The sequence below is a fragment of the Bombina bombina genome, chromosome 4 (assembly GCF_027579735.1).
Source record: "Bombina bombina isolate aBomBom1 chromosome 4, aBomBom1.pri, whole genome shotgun sequence".
Classification (NCBI taxonomy): Eukaryota; Metazoa; Chordata; class Amphibia; order Anura; family Bombinatoridae; genus Bombina; species Bombina bombina.
Genome location: NC_069502.1, coordinates 251,004,642 through 251,021,749, shown reverse-complemented (window position 1 = coordinate 251,021,749; position 17,108 = coordinate 251,004,642). Strand labels below are relative to the sequence as shown.

The 17,108-nt window shown below is 38.7% G+C and overlaps 1 protein-coding gene across 2 annotated transcripts in view; it reads right to left on the bottom strand.

Moving 5' to 3' along the window:
• KLHL24 (kelch like family member 24) overlaps positions 1–16,265 on the bottom strand; it is a 157,147-nt gene extending 140,882 nt beyond the window's left edge. The window contains exons 1-2 of one of the 2 annotated variants that reach the window (XM_053709879.1): positions 16,084–16,265; positions 10,942–10,981 (exon numbers count right to left, since the gene is read on the bottom strand). The gene's annotated coding sequence lies outside the window, so the exon portion shown is untranslated. The remainder of the gene's footprint in view (positions 1–10,941; positions 10,982–16,083) is intronic. The other variant, XM_053709880.1, reaches the window with a different exon arrangement.
• Between the last annotated feature and the right edge of the window lie 843 nt (positions 16,266–17,108).

Below are 17,108 nucleotides of genomic sequence, written 5' to 3'. Positions count from 1 at the left end.
CCCCTCTCTCTCTCTCTCTCTCTCCTCCTCCTCTCTGTCTCTCTCCCCCTCTGTCTCTCCCCTCTGTGTCTCTCTCTCCCCTCTGTGTCTCTCTCTCTCCCCCTCCCCCTCTCTCCCCCTCCCCCTTTGTCTCTCTCTCTCCCCCCTCTGTGTTTCTATTTCTCTCCCTTTCCCCCTCTGTCTCTCTCTATCCATCTGTCTCTCCCACCCCCTCTGTCTCTCTCCTTACATGTCTCATTCTCCCCCATGGTCTCTTTCTCTGTCTCTCTTTGTGTCTCTGTCTCCCCTCTGTGTCTCTATCTCTCTCTCCCTGTCTCTCCCACCCCCTCTGTCCAATTTACACCTAATATCTAATTTCCTTCATTCTCTTGATATCCTTTGTTGAAAATCATATCTAAATATGCTCAGTAGCTGCTGATTGGTGGCTCCCCTCTGTCTCTCTCTCTCTCCCCTCTGTCTCTCTCTCTCTCCCCTCTGTCTCTCTCTCCCCTCTGTGTGTCTCTCTCCCCTCTCTCTCTCTCTCTCTCTCTCTCTCTCTCTCCCCCTCTGTCTCTCTCTCTCTCTCTTTCTCTCCCCTCTGTCTCTCTCTCTCTCTTTTTCTCCCCTCTGTCTGTCTGTCTCTCTTTCTCTCCCCTCTGTCTGTCTCTCTCTCTCCCCTCTGGCTGTCTCTCTCTCTCCCCTCTGTCTCTTTTTTTCTCTCCCCCCTATCTCTATCCCCCATCTCCCCTGTCTCTATCCCCCTCCTCTGTCTCTCTCTCTCCTCCTCTGTCTCTCTCTCTCTCCTCCTCTGTCTCTCTACCTCTCACCTCTGTCTCTTTCTCCCTCTCACCTCCGTCTCTCTCTCTCTCCCCTCTATCTCTCTCTCTCCCCTCTGTCTCTCTCTCTCATCTCTCTCTCTCTCCCCTCTGTATCTCTGTCTCTCTCCCCTCTGTCTCTCCCTCCCCCTCCCTCCCCCTCTGTCTCTCCCTCCCCCTCCTTCCCCCTCCCCCTCTGTCTCTCTCTCTCTCTCCCCTCTGTCTCTCTCTCTCTCTCCCCTCTGTCTCTCTCTCTCTCCCCTCTGTCTCTCTCTCTCCCCTCTGTCTCTCTCTCTCCCCTCTGTGTGTCTCTCTCTCTCCCCTCTGTCTCTCTCTCTCTCTCTCTCTCTCCCCCTCTGTCTCTCTCTCTTTCTCTCCCCTCTCTCTCTCTCTCTCTCTCTCTCTCCCCTCTGTCTCTCTCTCTCTCTCTCTTTCTCTCCCCTCTGTCTGTCTCTCTCTCTCTCTCCCCTCTGTCTCTCTCTCTCTCTCCCCTCTGGCTGTCTCTCTCTTTCTCTCTCTCTCTCCCCTCTGGCTGTCTCTCTCTCTCCCCTCTGTCTCTTTTTTTCTCTCCCCCCTATCTCTATCCCCCATCTCCCCTGTCTCTATCCCCCTCCTCTGTCTCTCTCTCTCCTCCTCTGTCTCTCTCTCTCTCCTCCTCTGTCTCTCTACCTCTCACCTCTGTCTCTTTCTCCCTCTCACCTCCGTCTCTCTCTCTCTCCCCTCTATCTCTCTCTCTCCCCTCTGTCTCTCTCTCTCATCTCTCTCTCTCTCCCCTCTGTATCTCTGTCTCTCTCCCCTCTGTCTCTCCCTCCCCCTCCCTCCCCCTCTGTCTCTCCCTCCCCCTCCTTCCCCCTCCCCCTCTGTCTCTCTCTCTCTCTCCCCTCTGTCTCTCTCTCTCTCTCCCCTCTGTCTCTCTCTCTCTCCCCTCTGTCTCTCTCTCTCCCCTCTGTGTGTCTCTCTCTCTCCCCTCTGTCTCTCTCTCTCTCTCTCTCTCCCCCTCTGTCTCTCTCTCTTTCTCTCCCCTCTCTCTCTCTCTCTCTCTCTCTCTCTCTCCCCTCTGTCTCTCTCTCTCTCTCTTTCTCTCCCCTCTGTCTGTCTCTCTCTCTCTCTCCCCTCTGGCTGTCTCTCTCTTTCTCTTTCTCTCTCCCCTCTGTCTCTTTTTTCTCTCCCCTCTGTCTCTCTCCCCCCTCTGTCTCTCCCTCTCCCCTCTGTCTCTCTCTCCCCATTCCCCTCTGTCTCTCTCCCCTCTGTCTCTTTCTATCCCCTCTGTCTCTCTCTATCCCCTCTGTCTCTCTCTATCCCCCCCCTCTCTCTCTCTCTCTCTCTCTCCTCCTCCTCTCTGTCTCTCTCCCCCCCTCTCTCTCTGTCTCTCCCCTCTGTGTCTCTCTCTCTCCCCTCTGTGTCTCTCTCTCTCTCTCTCTCTCTCTCTCTCTCCCCCTCCCTCCCCCTCTCTCCCCCTCCCCCTCTCTCCCCCTCCCCCTTTGTCTCTCTCTCTCTCCCCCCTCTGTGTTTCTATTTCTCTCCCTTTCCCCCTCTGTCTCTCTCAATCCATCTGTCTCTCCCACCCCCTCTGTCTCCCTCCTTACATGTCTCATTCTCCCCCATGGTCTCTTTCTCTGTCTATCTTTGTGTCTCTGTCTCCCCTCTGTGTCTCTATCTCTCTCTCCCTGTCTCTCCCACCCCCTCTGTCCAATTTACACCTAATATCCAATTTCCTTCATTCTCTTGATATCCTTTGTTGAAAATCATATCTAAATATGCTCAGTAGCTGCTGATTGGTGGCTGCACAATAGATACCCATGTACATTGCTATCTCTTCAACAAAGGATATCTAAAGAATGAAGGCATATCCTAGCCAGTGCCTCACCTGCCTCTGACTTCACTGCACGTCACTGAGGGGGAGTGTCTAATATTTCCAGTAACCTTTTAAACAGAGCTAAACTGGAAGCTTCTAAGTAAGTTTTTAAAGGTTAATTTTTTGATTTTTATATCAGTATCTGTGCATATTATTCTTTATAGTAGTGTTTATTACATGCAGTTATATGAAAATTGGTGTATACTGTCCCTTTAACGCTCCACCATTAATTGTGCTAGAAGTACGCACACGTCGATTTGTGCTTGTATTACAAGTTGAAAGTAAAAAGTTATCGCTCACGCGCTAACCCGATGTGTGTAAAAAGCAGAACTAAGAATATCGTGCGCCCCATAACCTATTCCCCCATAGAAGTCAATGGAGCAAAAAAAGCTGAAAAAACCCTACTGATGCGCAAACCTAATTGCATATTCTCAAGTGCGCTAACCCGACATGAAAATATTATTATTTCACATTCCAATGTTCTTCACTTTGCAGAACATGTTCTATTTATTCATAAATACATATTTCTACATATTTTTTGGTACAATATAAATCTCTACCTATATATATTAATATCTATTTATAAAAACAGAACATATTCTGCTATGTGCAGAACATTGGAATGTGAAATATTTACACTAAATACACAGTATAACACTTTATTAAATATGAATATTGCATAAATATGATTTTACATGTTTTCAAAGGGCCCCATTGCACTTATACATATATGTCTATATATGTGTACATATGTATGTGTTTATATGTGTACATATGTATGTGTTTATATGTGTATAAATAGGTCTGTCATTTTTTATGTGTTTTGTGAGACTTTTTTGTTTTACAAAACAGCCAGAGCTCGTAGGACGCGCTAACCCGACATGCGTTAACTTAAAGTGACAGTATACTCAAAATGTTTATCCCCTTTAATTTAATCCCAATGATCCACTTTACCTGCTGGAGTGTATTAAATTGTTTACAAGTATTTCCTTTACCTTTATATTGGCATTGTGGTATCCCCACCTATTCTGAAAGTTTTTGGCCTTAGGTCCAAGCTATAGATAAGATGTGTAAACAGAGCCAGCAGAAGTAATTACACTCCCGGTGGGGTATAGAAGAGATAAGGTAATAAAATGTTAATTTTCCATTGTTCTCTCCAAGTACTGGTCTTTGGTTTACAGACAGATATAAGATAAAGAAGCAAGTGTGTGTACACAATGCGATAAAGTAATGAGATCTGGTTATACCTACCTACAAGCTCAACCCATTTTATTAGGTTGTGTCTTCAAAATACAAAATCATCTAATTCATATACACAAATAAGCCTTAAAAAGCAAATTCTCATACATATACTCTGCAGTTGGTATAAAAGGTAATTGGAAACACATTAAGGAAAAACCATTTTACAGTATACTGTCCCTTTAAATTGAGCTTAAGCAATTGCATTCACTTTCAACTTGTAACACGAGAGAAAAACCTGACAAGCACAAACATCCGCGATAAGCCCCATTGCGCTCGCGTTTGACTGTTAATGTGCCACTCGTAATCTAGCCCTGATTTGTTTAATTTTTCCAATTTAAAATCTGCATGTATAAACCATTCTAGGATCAAAGAGTTAACAATCTTCCTTACAAACTAGAGCTTGCTGACAGTTTACAAGATAGTAAAACCAGCTGGCACAGAATTTAATTTCTGCAAGTTGTGGCATATCCTTGCACAAACAAAGAAATCCTGGATGTGTTAGCAGTATCATAAGGGTCTTAAACAAAAGATATTCATAAGGGATTTGGCATATAGAAAACAGACCTTAAACATATTTATTAGTTAAAATTTATAACAGCATTATTCAGAGAGCCAAGAATTACAACAGGTATAATTACTTTACTCATTTTAAATGATATATTTTTAACCACTTTTTTTTCCCTGAAAGTTCAGCACCAGCAGTTGTATCCCCATACTGGTGCTGTCTTTGGATGCACTGTATACTGCTATTGCACCCTGGTATGCTGCCTATGCTCTAACCACGGTGGGTAGTTTACTAATTTTAGGATACCCATTACCAGTTTGCATGTCCCACTAGGCATATGGAGCTGTAGACCCCTTATGGTTTTCACAGACTTTTCCCCTATCAGGCTACTAAAACTGATGAGATCTGGGTACTGGGTTCTGTGCTTTATGAAAAGAAAATAATAGCATCACATATCAAAAGGCATCACTGGAGTGGCATTATCTTATCTCAACTGGCTCCATCTCTTCATCATACACACAAGTAAATGGGGCAGTTTAAAGGGCAGCATTACATCAATATTGGAATTCTATTTAACAATAGTTATGTAACTACTAAATTTAGATCTGTAAATAACATATGTTGTAGAATTCAGTATCCAAGTACGCTAAACAGGTGCAAAAAGACCTTTTTTTATTAACCCCCCACAAAACTTTAATAAACTTAAAGGGACAGTAAACCTTAAAAATAATGTTATATAATTCTGCACATAGTGCAGAATTATATAACATTATTTAGGTGCTATTTCCATAAAAGCATTTTTCCTTTTATATTTTGCTAAAATACGGCTGCTGAGCGGGTCTGTAATATTCAGTCAGCGCATCGGGCCAGCTGTATAGTCACAGCCCGGCCCGACTGCGCCATAAGACTAAGTGCAGCTCGCTCCTGTCACAGGAGCGAGCTGCACTTAGTGCTATGGCGCGGTCGGGCCGGGCTGTGACTATACAGCTGGCCCGATGCGCTGACTGAATATTACAGACCCGCTCAGCAGAGAGCAGAGAGCGGGTCTGTAAAAGCGCCGTATTTTAGCAAAATATAAAAGGAAAAAATGCTTTTATGGCGATAGCACCTAAATAATGTTATATAATTCTGCACTATGTGCAGAATTATATAACATTATTTTTAAGGTTTACTGTCCCTTTAACACTCAGGATTCGGTGATAAAAATGTGATCATCAGATGAGTGATTTATTGTTTCAATGTGTCAATAAGCCGGGTCAATTTTTGGTCTACTCCACCCATCCTATTCCTGCAATTTGTGATGAGAATATTATCTAGATTGTTATATTGATAGCACATTGTGTGTGCTAATTGATTATTATAAAAAATCTATGTGAGAACATGCAATAATCTCCAGAAGAGCCCATAGAGTTTATGAAATATCTTCTTCAGGAGGTCAAGATGTATATAACTACCATATCTCTTTGGAAGAAGTTAATATCAAATCCATGAACAACATTATAGCTTTAAGGCCTGATGACTTTACTGAACAGTTCTATAAAATGCTTGCAAGGAAACACTTCTACCTTCACAGAACAGTGTAATGCTTTTGCAGAAGGTTCTCCCTGATATAAATGTGTATTTCACACATGTGCTGGATTGCTGCCAAAACCAGAAAGACCCCCCTCTCCTTCAGTCTTATAACTCTGTTGAATGTGTATTGTAAGATTTTCATCAAAATTCTTGAAAATTATCTTGCAACCTTTTTACTGTACTGAATTGATAAAGATCAGATGGGCTTCCTAAACCACAGGAATTCCAAGATGAATATCAGGAAAGTTCAACGTGCTTCTATAGATAACATTTTGATTAAGGTTGTTCCACTAGAGTGCATACTGAACATAACAAAAAACATTCAACACAAATCCCTGGTCTCATCTTTAAACATGTTTGGTTGGTATTACTACACATTAAAACAGGTGAATATATAGTTAAATAAGGTAAAGAGGAAAAGCCCGAGGAGTGCCACTATTCAATATTGTGTGTGTTATGTTTGGTTGGTATATATGGACATTTTCTCCATCCAATACAAGTTCTCTAGTACTATGCTCTTATGTCTAAGCAGCTTTTTTTCAAACAAGAGATATAACAGTTAGAGGTATAGAGGCCTATTTATCAATTGTCTGTCGGACCTGATCCGACAGTGCGGATCAGGTCCGACAGACATCGCTGAATGCAAAGAGCAAGATGCTCTCCGTATCCAGCAACGCCGCCCCCTGCAGACTCGCGGCTGCCAGCAGGGGGTGTCAATCAACCCGATCCTACTCGATCGGGTTGAATTGTGTCGATCTCTGTCCGCCTCATCAGAGCAGGTGGACAGGGTTATGGAGCAGCGGTCTGTAGACTGCTGCTACATAACTGCTGTTTCTGGCGAGCCTGCAGGCTCGCCAGAAACACGGGGCGTCAAGTTCCATTCAGAGCTTGATAGATAGGCCTCATTGCGTTATTGTTATTCTCTGCCTGTATACTCTGTTCTATGCCTTAACACAATGCATCCATATAATAAATTAACATAAATAATTATTTCTCTATATTCTATGATCACAATTCACTGCTGCTTTTCTATATATTATTGGATATTTCCTGAGTTCACATTAACTACTGTAATATTCATAAGTTTTCCATCCTGTTTAATTCTTAGTATGGATATTTTTAATCAGCCCCCTCAATATTTTATTTTCATTTAACCATTTGCTCAAGAGTGATCTAAGAACTCGTTGAGTCCCAGGCATAGACACATTTTGACGACCTTCAAAAAAAAGAACCCCATAACATTACTTTTAACTAGGTATATATATTTACTAATTTACTAATAATAATGTTATTTTCTTTAATCTTAATTGCTGTTTTTTGGTCTGTTTCTTTTTCGTACATACACAATTAAAATAAATTATATAAATGATGTTCATTAGTTATGAGTTTGACATCAAAATCAATTACTCATGCAGTTCTCATTGGAGTATCCTTTAGGACAGAGCTTTCCAAACTTTTCATGTTGGTGACACACTTTTTAGACCTACATCATTTCGCAACACAGTAATTCAGATGTACTAGCAAACAGGAGGTTAAACTAATTTGTTTTAAGAGATATAGACACATACATAAATGATATAATAACGAAATGTATTTACAAGTAACAGTATGTAAGTATGTACAAGAATTATAAAACAGTTTAATAACACCAATAGCTACTTACTATTTTAATGGGATGTATGAGGTAGATGGGATGAACACAGTTTCTGAATATTTAGTAGAATATTAGATAAAGACACTCGCATTTTATCATCAAGCATTTTTAAGCTTCCACTTCCTATCCATATATCAAGAACAGGAGCAGCAATGCACTACTGGGAGTTAGCTGCAAAAACCAAAAAAACACTTTGACTTCTGCTCAGCATTTAAGCTGCCGCCCTTAGAGCTCTGCAAGTCCGACTGACTACTGCCCGCGCCGCAAACACACTGCTTTCCCACTCAATGACTACACGTGCAGTCAGGAGCCAATGTGCCGCCAATGGTAATAGTTTCAGTTCCCGCTGAGCATCACCAATAGGTTAAGATGATCTGTGACCCACTAGGTATCAATCACGTGTCAACCATGTGATATGCATAGAAGGCAGACGGAAAGTTGGAAACCAAAAAAAAAATTTCAAATTGAAAAAATATTGTGCTGTAGCAAGGATTCACCTACACACTGCTGCCGACACACTAATGTGTCACGACACACTGCTTTAGGAAGTAGTACTCACATGCAATGCCAGGCAGTTCTGGGCCTCTCTGCCTGTTACATCATGCAGAGGTGGCTCTAGAGATAGTGGAGTCATCAAGACGTGATGCACAAGTATTATTCAAACAATGGTATACACAATGTTATATGCATAGCTAGAAAAACAGAAATATGCCTCTCTAAAACGCTGCCGGATCTCACAGTGATGGTGAAACTGCTTAAAAAATCTCACCAGAATGGAGAGCTTTATATCATCGGCCCTTAGTGTGAAGCCACAGGGTCTGATCTGGATATATAGCTGAAACAGGAGATAGAGAACCATGATGGCTGATATGTGGCTGACAAGGGCCGTGGGCTAGGAATCTGATTTGAAGGCTGATGTGGTCATGTGGCTTAGAGACGGCCTGCATTACAAATTCTACTAGAAGCATTTTTGCAGTAATATACTTTAACTTGAAAGAAACTTCTGAGTAATGTTATTACACATCTCTTGATAATATTTCTTGTGTATGGGGCTCACCTTGCATATTCATTAATTGCCCATGCAGTTGTGTCCATTACTTACACATGTACAAATACAAGAGACTTCATAGCAGAAAGGGGCAGTCTTTTCAGAATATGAGGTTCATGTTGGGCAACATGTTTTTGGTCTTTGCAGTTTAAATGGTCCAGAGACAATGTTTAGCTAATATGGCTTGGATTAAGGGTTCTAGGGCAGGATTTGGACCCTTGCAGGTTTTTGAAAGAGAAACTGTGATATAAATAAATAGATGGAAATCAGAAAGACTAAAATTAGGAATTTGCATCATTATTGATTAAAGTGATAGTAAATCCTAGCGTTTGTGAAACACTAGGATTTACCAGTGGAACAAATAAAGGTGACTTTCAGTCATGAAGTATATTCATGCTGAAAGTTCCTTTATTTAACTGAAGCGTTCACTGCGCTGAGCACAGGCAGCCCACGTCAGAACGTTATTTTTCAGTGAGGTGATCTCTCCACCTCTTAGCCAATACCAGCTGGCATTATGCCAGATAGCTAGTACGATATTGGCTAAAATCACCTCAGTGATAAAATAGTTGCAGACAAATAAAGGAACTTTATACTTATACTTCATGCCTGAAAGTCTCCATTATTTGCTGCATTGGTAAATCCTAGTGTTTCACAAACGCTAGGATTTACTATCACTTTAAGTGCTATTCTGGGGGATTTCACATCTACATATACACCAGTTCTCCACCTCTGTTGAGGAATTATGTAGATTAAAGTGAAGGTAAACTTTACAAGGTTCGATTATTGCAAATGTAAATACATATAAAATTAAGGGTACTTTAAGTCATCAGTTTTGTTATTTTTATATATTTACCGAGTTATCAGCTTTTTTCTCTCCAATTCTAATCGTTAGACAAACAGCCCGTTTTTTTTTGGCAGTCCAGTCACGTTCTTCATTTAGCCAATAGTATGTCTGGCCGTTAGGCGGCCGTCATAACATTGCTTGACGTTCTGCGCATGCGTCGGCTTTACTTCCTCCCCCTTCCAAGCCGGGCTCGCTCCAGATTTCAGTCACGCAGGCGCAAATTGCATGTACGGTGCGGTGTGCGCATGCGCAAGTTGTCCGTCCATCGGGAACGCGCTTTTGAAGTACGTATAGAGCGGGTGGGACCGCTCTGTACGTAATAGAGTGAAAAACCCGGAAATACATGGAGGGAGGAGCGAAGACCGGCCGAGAACGTAAATACAAACAGTTTGTTATCCAATCATATATATACAAATATTTTAAAAAAAGTTAGCGATCTTACTATATACTAGATGGTTAATATAATAAAGCTTACAAAAACGCAAAACTTTACCTTCACTTTAAGGAAGTAGTATTGATATGGCAAGGGAAGAAAGGGTCTGTCATATTATAGGAAAAGAGTAAAGAGGCAAGGTAAAAAGAGACAGACAATGGAGAGAAAGTCTTACATGACAGCAGACAATTAACAGAAAACTAACGTTTGGAAATTACTATGTATTGTAAATTAAGGCAGCAGATGTGTTAAACATTCTGCTACAACTGGATTATATTGGGTGAGACTGCACGTTAAAAAAAAAATGCTTTGCAACAAAAAAAAAAAAAAAAGTTCTTTCCTCTTCTGTGAATCGTGAGAGAGCTAGAGGCGAAAAACAGGCGGCAGGAGGATCTCGTACCAGATATTCCTCCAAACAGCCTGAGGCCTAACTGAATTGGCAGCCTGCCTGATATTAAAAGCATAGAATCAAAATAACCTCCACAGCTAGGCCTTCCATGCCCCTTATCCAAACAAGGACTTGATGGAAAGCATTTATAAAACTGTTTGCCATCCAAAAACAAATTCAGCATTCAGAGTTATTTTAATAGTAAATGATAAAAAAAATGCTGAAATAAATATATTTTTTTCAGTTAGTTGTACAGTTTTACTCATATTATCTAGTGTCAAAATACAGCAAAATCAGCAGCACTTTAACTATTAAAATAAACATTTATTTGATCAAAATTGGGGTCATATAGAGAAACAACGTTTTGGGTATAATGTCCTTAAAGGGACAGTATACACCAATTTTCATATAAATGCATGTGAAAGGCAGTGTAGTAGAAACTACTATAAAAAAGAATATACACAGATACTGATCTAAAAATCCGGTATACTATTATCTAATTAGCTTTGTTGTTATGGTATCCTTTGTTTAAGCAACAGTATACTAGAGGGAGCTAGATGCTGATTGCTGGCTGCACATGTTATATACCTCTTGCCATTAGCTCACCTGAGATATTCAGCTCGTTCTCAGTAGTTCAATGCAGCTCCTTCAACAAAAGATACAAAGAGAATTAAGAAAACTGGATAATAGAAGTAAAATGGAAAGTTGTTTAATGGTATGCTCTGTCTGAATCATGAAAGAAAAATTCATGTCCCTTTAATTAATCATGTCTACTGCATTACTCTGAAACACAGTTTATATAGAAACGTCTTGCAGTTTCACATATTATAGATTGCACACAATAAAGGTCTCTTAATGATCAAAGTGCTGCTGATTTTGCTGTGTTTTGGATATGAATGTTCTGCAGTGTGCACTGGGAAGGAGCCAGGAGGTATTGGCCTCTATTTAACAAAGTCTGGCGGACCCGATCCGACAGTGCGGATCAGGTTCGCCAGACCTTGCTGAATGCGGAGTGCAATACGCTCTCCATATTCAGCATTGCACCAGCAGCTCACAAGAGCTTCTTGTGCAACGCCGCCCCCTGCAGACTCGTGGCCAATGGGCCGCCAGCAGGGAGGTGTCAATTAACCCGATCGTACTCGATCAGGTTGATTTCTGGCGATGTCTGTCCGACTGCTCAGAGCAGGCGGACAGGTTATGGAGCAGCGGTCTTTGTGAATAGGCCCCATTGTCTCTACAGCTTAGAGCATCAGACAAAATTAGAAGTTTCTTTAAAGGGATATGAAACCCAGTTTATTTTGTGATTCAGACAGAGCATACAATTTAAAAAAGATTCCAATTTACTTCTGTTATCAAGTTTGCTTTGTTCCCATGATATTCTTTGCTTAGAGATACCTAGGTAGGCATATAGAGCACTATATGGCAGGAAATAGTGCTGCCATCTAGTGCTCTTGCAAATGGATAACATTCTTGCAAAACTGCTGCCATATTGTGCTCTAGAAATGGGCCGGCTCATAAGCTTATGTCCCTACATTTCAACAAAAGATACCAAGAGAAAGAATAAAGTTGATAATAGAAGTACATTGAAAAGTAGTTTAAAATCACATGCTCTATCAGAATCATGAAAGAAAACGTTTTGTATCTTTTTAATCCCAAACTCTCCATATATTGAAAAAATATAAAAGAACAGAGAAGCGCAAAAGCGTATCTAAAAGCAGTAAAATAATACAATTCATTGTAGCCCCTATCCGTATGGTAGCTACTCACAAGATAAAAACATATCAAGTGCATATTACAAATAACGTCAGTCAGGGGCGGAAATTATCCATATATTGACAGATTTCCATGACAAATGTGTAACATTACCTACTTCCATTTTTTTTTCTTCAGAATATAAATTTTATTTTTTGTACCCCCCCCCATTGTATTACATTAATGTAGTAATCAGAGGGGTAACATAAACATCAAAATATACCAAGAAAAAAGTTTGAGTTACTGATAGAATATATATATAAAATATAGATCAGTTCTTTTTCACTCTCATTATATGTAACAGGTCATCTCAGAAAATGCATAAGAGTTCTAAATGTTCAACCAAAGGCAGAGGACTTTAAAAGGGACAGTTTACTCAAAACATTTCTCCCATTTAATTTGTTCCCAATGATCAACTTTACCTGCTGGAGTTTATTAAATTGTTTACAAGTATTTCCATTACCCTTATATTGGCATTTTAAATAGTTGATTTAGCCTGTGGTATCCCCACCTATTCTCAAAGTTTCTGGCCTTAGGGCTAAGCTATAGATAAGCTGTGTAAACACAGCCAGTAGAAGAAATTACACTCCCAGTGGGTTATAGAAGAGATAAGGTAATACAATGTTAATTTTCCATTGTTCTCTCCAAGTATTGGTGATTAGTTTACAGAAAGATATAAGATAAAGAAGCAGGTATATGTACACAATGTGATAAACTAATGAGATCTGATTATACAAACAAGCTAAACCCATTTTATTTTATTAGGTTGTGGCTTCAAAACACAAAATCAGCTAATTCATATACACAAATAAACCTTAAACACCAAATCTCATACATTTTATACTCTGCAGGTGGTAAAAACAAGTAATTTGAAACACATTAAGGGAAAAACTATTTTATAGTAACTGTCCCTTTAAGAGTGGGAGAGATAAGTGCTCTCAACATCTGTCAGGGATTGACACTTGTAACTGTAAGGAAAGTGATCTCATACAAATATCAGCATTAGAGTATGCTCAGTAACAGTATACTAGCAAAGCTGTGGGTTGAATCCTTAGAGGGACACTGAACCCAAATTTTTTTTTTCGTGATATCTTTATTTGAAATGCAAGAATGCAAGTTTAGATGCCGGTCCATTTTTGGTGAACAACCTGGGTTTTCCTTGCTAATTGGTGGATAAATTCATCCAAATAAAAAAGTGCTGCCCAGAGATCTGAACCAAAAAAAGAAGCTTAGATGCCTTTGTTTTCAAATAAAGATATCCAGACAACGAAGAAAAATTGATAATAGGAGTAAATTAGAAAGTTGCTTAAAATTGCATGCTCTATCTGAATCAAAATTTGGGTTCAGTGTCCCTTTAAGGCTCGAAATACTTTGCCTTTGACTGTCTATAGCAGGGGAGGGTGATGAACTTATAAACACATATTAACAAACATATATATTACATATTACATTAATGTAGTAATCAGAGGGGGTAACATAAACATCAAAATATACCAAGAAAAAAGTTTGAGTTACTGATAGAATATATAAATAAGATAAAGTATAAAATACATATATAGATCAGTGCTTTTTCACTCTCATTATATGTGTATATATATATATATATATATATATATATATATATATATATATGTGCAATGCGAACGCGAGCTCGCATTCGCAATTGCACCTAACTTGTAATACCAGCACACATTTGCTTGTGATGGTATTACTCAGTGGAGAGCAAATATCGCTTGAGCAAAAGTTATATTTTGCGCTCCACTCATAATCTGGCCGTATGTTGGCTGTTTATTTACACAAAGTCCTACATTTCTTCTTTATTACTGTTTAATCAAAAGCCAGTACTTATAGGGAACAAAGGACAATTAACATTTTAGTGCCTCTCTTTCACAGCTCCCACTGGGAGCATTATTTTATCCAACCTGTCATTTTTACATGATTGTTTTGTAACCAGAACTTACATTCAGAAATATTCAGTATAGATGGGGATACAATAGGCAAAATCAGCTATTTCAAATGAGAATGTAAAGGTGAAGGAACTATTTGTAAACAATGTAATACACTCCAGTAAGTAAAATGTATAATTGTAACAACATTAAAAAGGAGAAAGTACACTGTCCCTTTAAGAGATTGTTTTGTAAGACTATTGCTGCTCTTCAGTCACCACTAGATGAGAATTTGCACACATACCAACTTGTATGAAAGAAACAACAATCCCTATGGATATCGTTTTTGTTTTCTCCAGTTTTGTTAACATTTTTTTTTTTACAATAACAACGTAGCTGGCTTACATTGGTTACTAATCACAAACATGTAAATATAGATAGGAGGCAATTCTGTCAGATTGACATTGTGACCTGAGTTGCCTCAATCATTATAAGCTATGCACACTTCATCCTTAAAAGCAGTCAGATCAGTTTCCTCTTGGCAAGATCTAGGCAGGCAACAAAGAACAACAGAGCTGATATAAACAATGCATGATGGGAAGGAGGCCAGATTAGGACATGTAGTTGTGTGTTCTGTAAAAAAAATTGTTGAAATCTTCTGAATTTTTTAAAAAAAAAACAATAAAAAAAAAATCACATGTATTTTTGGCAGCAAACAGTGCTCTGAAATCTGTAAATATTGTTTTACTTTGCCAGAAGTCTTAGATTGTGACATCTACATAATAAGTAGTTAAGACAGAATGTTACAATACAAAACCATATACTATATTACAGCATTCATGTAATGCACCACAAATACAGACGTAAACAGATTTGAAGCTATTTGTAAGATTGATAAGACAAAGCAATTGGTTTTGCACCTGGATTTGAACTTGAATGTGCACTTGTCTATGAAATATGTCATATAACCTTTACTTCAACTCGTCAGTCGTCAACACAGTAGATAATAGATAAGAAAGAAAAAAAGGTTAAGTTTGCTTGTGCGGACGCTTGTGCTCAGGCCCAAAAGAGGTACAGAGGGAAAACAAATAAAAAAGTATTGACAATTGTAGAAGTTTTACTATTTATGTCAAACAAAATGTGCAGTTTGACCTCATGATATATCAGTATTTTTGTTTTAAGGGTAGCGTACTGATTGTAAACAATGTGAAGCCTCTATTTCTGTGACTGGTGCACAGGTCATTTGGTTGCTAAAGGGTTAAGCTTAAATAATAATACCTAGAATTACGAAACACTGCTCTCCTCTCCTGAGGAAAGCATAAGCCTGGGCACAGTGTAAATAAACATTGTGAGCCGGCTCACGTGATTGGACTGCGGTAGTCTCTGCCCTTCTATAAGCAGATGTCTTTTTTTTTTCAATTTTTTCTGTTTTCATAAGCTTGCTCTGTCTCTGTATGGGACAGGTGATCTGTTTAAAGTCACAAACGAGAACCGCTTTTACTTCCTCTGTAGATTATTTGTTCCCCCCAAGGGAAAACGTTTATTGTAATGTGATTTAAACACCTGGAGTCACAGACTATACATTTAACATTAAGTCAATATTTGTTCTATGACACATTAATAATCAGGCAGAATTTGCCTTGCATTAAAGATCAGAATTTGTATGCATTTAACTTTCCAATAATCTTAATGTCTTTAATGAACAGTAGAGATTAGGTAAGTGTGTAAATGCACATAGTACATGTATTAAAAATCTAGATCATAAAATATATCTTACAGAATAAAAAAATATAAAATCCCCCTAAATGCTGATTATATTCTAAAAGACCGTATTACGTTTAAAGAGTGTTAAAATTATGGTTGTATGAAAATCAACCTAAATAAAATAAAGAAATATGAAACAACTTTCCTAAAACCATAATATTATTACTTGGATTATAAATGCATATACATGAAACAAATGTGTACTTAATATCAGATTTAATTAATTCCCCTAGGGGAGATTAGATAGATAGATAGAGAGATAGATAGATAAATAAATAGATAATAGATAGATCTCTAATTCTTTGCAAGTAAGACAAAACATATAGAGGGACATTGTTATACTCACCTAAATGACTCCTTTATATTTCACATGGGCAAGTTTTTGTGGTACTTGACAGATGACTCCTTAAAAGATATAATAGTGATATCATGTGCTCTCACCCCAAACTCACAGTGATTATAAAGTTCTGACTGCTAAATTTCTGTATCCTTGAAAACAAAGACCTAGAAACACATGACTTTCAGGACCAAAACACATGACGTAACTGCAGAAAACCAATCAGAAGGCTTTGAGGGAAAGCTGGGAATTGTAGTTTTTTTGCATATGCATACGTCACCTTTAGCTATTTTAGGTTAAATTATCAATAATAGGATTATTCTAGTTACATACTGCATGTCTACATCAAACTACGTTTTCTCCTATTTCTCATTATTATCTATGTTGTTTATATTTAATCAAACTAATTTGTTTAACTTAGTTTTTTATTTTCTCATTACTAACTAGAAAAATCCACCTTAAGCGAACAAAGCAGGGAGAATGTAAGAGCTAAGGGAGGGGAACTCTAGTGCAGAGGAAAGACACAGGAAATGCTGCATCTACGGAATCTGTTATTTAAAGGGACATATCATATATTTTTTATGCATAGTATATGTTATCAGTCGAGCACTGCTTAATTTTCAGATCAGTGCCATTTTGTTAGTTGAAGGAACACTGAAGTCAAAACAAACTTTTATGATTCAGAGCATGCAGTTTTAAGACACTTTCCAATTTATTTAACTTATCAAATTTTGATCAGTCTTTTTATATACACACTTTCTGGGGAACAAGATCCTACTGCGCCTGTTCGCAAGCTCACATGGCATACGTATATTAGTCTATGATTGGCTGATGTCTGTCATGTGATACAGGGGGCCGGAAAATGGGAGAAAAAATAAAATTGTTGAAAAAACACTACTGCTTATTTGAAATTCAGAGTGGGTGCTAATGCATTGTCTTTTTTATTATTCTCTTGTTAATTATGCAATTCTACTGCATTGAGTGGTCCTTTAAATTTACAAGGTTCTGCAGTTAATGTACATACCCCTTGAACA